This window comes from Octopus sinensis, unplaced genomic scaffold (genome assembly GCF_006345805.1).
Source record: "Octopus sinensis unplaced genomic scaffold, ASM634580v1 Contig14390, whole genome shotgun sequence".
Taxonomy (NCBI): Eukaryota; Metazoa; Mollusca; class Cephalopoda; order Octopoda; family Octopodidae; genus Octopus; species Octopus sinensis.
In genome coordinates this window covers 75,565-81,158 of record NW_021833230.1, presented here as the reverse complement: position 1 = coordinate 81,158, position 5,594 = coordinate 75,565, and positions in this window count along the sequence as shown.

Genomic DNA, 5,594 nt, shown 5'->3' with positions numbered 1-5,594 from the left:
AGATCATCGTCTCCAGCTGGCTTTAGGCACACTTTCTGTGCCCTTATGATATTTGCAAAGGGAGTTCATCCCCTCTCGTAAACCTAAGTGATACGCACGGACTGCAGTTTCGAGGTATTTGCCTCTTGTCAACGTACGGTAATCACCGGTTTACGACGAAAAGAAGACCTGTTTGCGAATATCTATTTAATGTTTTTCACAGTAACCACTGTCACTGATTTCGAAAAACTGTCTGCAAGCAATAATAAATCTCTGCCTAAAGCCAGCTGGAGACGATGACCTCCCGGGAGTAAAAACTACAGTAACACCCACCCTTAGTGGTTAGCCATATTGAGATAGCTAGTATGCTTTACGTTGTCGAGCGGTTACTGTTTACATCTGATTCAGAGATTTATTATTGCTTGCAGACAGTTTTTCGAAACATTAAATAGATATTCGCAAACAGATCTCTCTTCATCGAAAACCGGTGATTACCGTACGTTGACAAGAGGCAAATACCTCGAAACTGCAGTCCGTGAGTATCACTTAGGTTTACGAGAGAGGGATGACCTCCCTTTGCAAATACCATAAGAGCACAGAAAGAGTGCCTAAAGCCAGCTGGAGACGATGATCTCCTGGGGCTAAAAGCTACAGTAACACCCACCCTTAGTGGTTAGCCATATTGAGATGGCTAGTATACTTTACGTTATATATATATATAAATATATATATATATATATATATATATATATATATATATATATATATATATGTATGTATGTATGTATGTATATATATATATACATATATTTGTATATATCTATATATATATATACACACATACACATACACAAGCACATATATATTCGCCATGATAGATCGCTAGCCACTGCATATTCCTTTTTTTCTCTCCTTGTTTCCTTCTGTGTTCCTTTCTGTGGAAGAGCGTACGCTCGAAACGTTAAAGACTTTTTCACTTCCCGAGCGTTATACTAATACATCTGTCTACACCACCTGTCTTCTGATAAATAAATTAATATGTAACTCCTCATCTACTATCTGTAATCGCTCCCGTTTTTTTACTCCATTTCTATAAGCGCATTAGAGCATCAGATTCCCTTGGGGTCAATTTTGCCATTCAGCGCTTTGGGGGCTAAAATACCAGTCAAATTCTGGAATTGGTGGCATCGACAATCCTCCACCTTATCATAAAATATCTGGCCCTGTGCCTAAATTAGTAATCCGTACAATCAAAGGCCGTTAGATTAGCAGATTTATTATAGCCCAGTTTGTATTGTCTTACTATTACCTTTGCTTTGTGCTTTGACTTGAAGTGTTGTCGAGGTCAATTTTGTACTTCATTCATTTGGGACCAATGAAATGAAAGACCCGTGAATACTGGGGCCTGTATAACAGATTATCCCCTCCCCAAAAATTTCAAGCAGAACATTCTCGAATCGTAACTTTAAGCATCATAGTTCCTATTTTTAAACCATTGAAGAAGAGTGGTAGCAGAACAATTTATAATCAAAAATGTTCGAAATACATCAAGCTACTATTAATAATCAGTACATCGACATTTGACTGACTCACGGAAAATACTCATCTTTTTATTGCCATATATAAAAGAAAAAGATTAAATATATGGTACTTTCATGTATTCAGCGTTGAGAGACGCGTGATAATTTCTTGCCATTGGCACCTAGGGTAAAAAGAAGATTAAAAAAAACACTTGGAAAGTGTATATTTTGTGAAACTTTCGTTCAGTGTTATAGCTTTTAAGATTGTTCTTCGGACGGGGATGATAGAAATTAATTGTATATTTTAACTTTATTTATTTATCTATTTATTTGTCAACGAAATTCATGTGATGACCGTTCAGAGCATTCAGCGTTTATTGTAGATTTTATAAAGCCGGACGAAAAAAAAGCTATCCACTTATAGGGATAAGACCTAGCAATATAAGACAACTTTCGTTGCTGTTTCTTTCTTTCTTTTTCTTTTCTTTTTTTTTTGTCATTGTTGCGGCTGCTGCTGCTGCTGCTGTTGTTATTACATTAACTGAAAGTTATACGTTCCAGGAATTTGATGTTGATTGGTTAAAGCTATCACTATTGGGCTAGACTTATGTCATGAAAACATCCGAAAGAACGGAGTATTTAATCAGCATGTGTAAATGTGATTGATTGTTTCAAGTAATCTAAAATATCAAAGTGTGTGTAGGTGAGTTGAGACAAAGCTGAGACAAAGGCCTGTTTTCATGTGAAGGCCAAAAACGTTTCGAACAACCAAGACGACCTAATCACAATACCCTTAGTTATAGTACTTAGTTTTATGGAAAGCAGAATGAAATATAAATATGTAAAATGAAACAGAAATACGTTTATTCTTTTAAGCATCTCTTCTTTGTTATTCTATCGCGAGCAAATTTTCCTGTCGATCGTAACAAAACACTTTTCTTCAAATAGTTAGCTCCTAAATATGTCTGACTTATCTAGAAAAGTAATGAGTCTTCTGGACACAAAACATTCTCCTCTCACTCATCCTCTCACCCTCACCCACTAACACACACGTACACACACACTACACGCGCGCGCACACACGCACACATTTTTCTCACTGGTTACCATTTGCAGTCATAGAAGAGTAAGAAAAGTGAATTGTCTCAAAGCGAGAACTGAACATATGTCCTTATTTCTGTTCTACTTGCAACTTACCACTGCACTAAAGTCGTTGCCACTCCGAACTTTAAAAAGTTCACGGAAAAGAAGGGAGATAGTTCCAACCAAACAACACCTTTTAATCAAGCTAATAAGAAGATTTTTTGCAGAAAAATCTACGTAATTGCACATTTTATAAATCCTTCAACAGAAAACTCTGATATAGTCAATTGGAAATGGCAAGAGTCATCCAAATGAAGACTTGAATCATATGACTGATGTTCGTTAGTTTTAGAACAACCGAAAACAGACAGGATGAAATGCCGTTCCACTGCCCAGAAACATGATTTCTACTGGACAAACTACTTCCTATGTCTCTTCGTCGTGTCCGTAAAACAAAGCAACTAAACAGGGAAGAGTGTGAAAGTGAGTGTTCAGCACTCTACTGATATAAATTGTTCATACAAAACCAATTTGTATTGGGTTGTTCGGAAAGTTCGTGCTGATTTTTAAAGGAAAGAAAAAGGCCAATAAATACTTGCCATTACATTTTTAATCAACTAAATATGAACCATTTTGTTGCACAATGCGTCTCCATCTTTTCTTTAAATTGAAAATACCCTCTTCCCAGAACTGAGATGGTTTCATGGCAAAGAATTCATCAAGGTATCTTTTTACATCATCCAAGGAATTGGAATTTTTACCATTAAGACTATTCTGCAGAGACCTGAATAAGTTTCTTCCTCTTTAAGCTATACATGTATTTTCCCCCCTTTTTCTTTTCTCTTCCGTTTCACTCCCGCCACCTTTATGTTTTCCTCTATTCTTCCTTCGTTTCATTCTTTCTTTTTTTTCTTCTTTTTCACACCTTTTCTTCTCCATCTCTTCCTTTCCTTCTTTCCTTTTCCTTCTTGTCATTCTATCCATTTATTCAATCGACGTTTCTCCTTCTGTTCACATCCATAATCCATACATGCACACACACACACACACACGCTCACATATACATATATATATATGCATATATATATATATATATTATATATATAATATATAATATATATATAATATACATACATATATACATATATATATATATATATATATAAGTATCTATGTATGTATATACATATATATATATATAAATATATATATATATAGATATTATATATATATATATATATATATATATATAAATCGCATCACATAACGACAATACGGCACAACTATTCACCTCAATTGGACCTGCTCCTTCAACATTACACAGGGCACGTCAAAAAAGAAACTGACCACACAAAATTCAAGTAGACTTTGGACAAATTCCTTCAAACAGTAACCGGACAAACCACCCACACCCGGAGGATATGTCTCCGCAAACAATAACTCTCTGCTCGAATGGGCCTTGGTGCCCAAATCCTGAACTGAAAGACTTCGCCAGGTGGTGCTATTAAGTTAGACATGGCCTGGGCCAATACTGGCCAAAACCTTTCTAAGTTATTCTAAGTTATATATATATATATATATATATATATATATATATATATATATATATATATATATATATATATATATGTATATGTATATACATACATAGATACTTATATATATATGTATATATGTATATATGTATGTATATATATATATATATTATAGGGAGAATTCACAAAAAAAAGCAAAAGACGAAGACAGGTGGTGTAGACAACAAACAGATGTATTAGTATAACGCTCGGGAAGTGAAAAAGTCTTTAACATTTCGAGCCTACGCTCTTCCACAGAAAGGAATACAGAAAGAAACAAGGAGAGAAAATAATGTGTAGTGGCTAGCGATCTATCATGGCGAAAATCATGTATGTATGTATGTATGTATGTATGTATGTATGTATGTATGTGTATATATATATATATATATATGTAATATATAAATGTATATATATATATACACACATACATACATACATTTATATTCATACATGTTCATACATTTATACATACATGCATACATACCTACAGATGTGTGTGTGTTTGCGCGTGCGTTACTATCGTACACTACTGTCTTGTACTGTTTGGTTTCGATTCGCCCTCGGCGTGTTGTTGTTACAAGTTGACGATGTTCGTCACTATTACTAACTTTACACAAGACTTTTCATAATTGTTACTTAATTCGATTAGGAGTTGTTATCACTGGCAGATAAAGAGGTGATTAATCGAAAACCATGGTTGCTGAGTTTCCATCTGCAATTCCCCTGCAATTCCCTTGCAATTAAGTCATTTCATTCGTCTGCAAATTTTCTAACCGGTTTTGTAATGCAGATGTCCTACAGCTATGCTGCTTAATTTATCTTTCTTAAACACCCTATTGCTTTCCCGTTGCTCAGAAGTCCAATTGGTTATTGGTAGGAGGGAGACAGAGGTGAGACACAGAAGAAAAGTAGAGACGGGAAGAGATTGAGGGATAGAGGAAAAGATGGGGAGAAGACAGGAAAGGCGTTAGGAGAGAGGGAGAGATAGAGAGAGAGATTGAGGGAGAGATGGATTGAGGGAGGGAGGGATTGAGGGAGAGAGAGATTGAGGGAGAGAGAGATTGAGTGAGAGAGAGAGATTGAGTGAGAGAGAGAGAGATTGAGAGAGAGACAGAGATTGAGAGACAGAGAGATTGAAGGAGAGAGAGACTGAGGGAGAGAGAGATTGAGGGAGAGAGAGATTGAGGGAGAGAGAGATTGAGTGAGAGAGAGATTGAAGGAGAGAGAGACTGAGGGAGAGAGATATTGAGGGAGAGAGAGATTGAGGGAGAGAGAGATTGAGGGAGAGAGGGATTGAAGGAGAGAGAGATTGAGGGAGAGAGAGAAAAAGGTGGGAAGAAAACGGCGACAGAGTTTAGAGTGTTAGTGTTAGAAGTGTTAGAGGAGAGAGAAATAGGGGGTTGTGAGAAAAAGATGGAAAGTAGACGGGGATAGT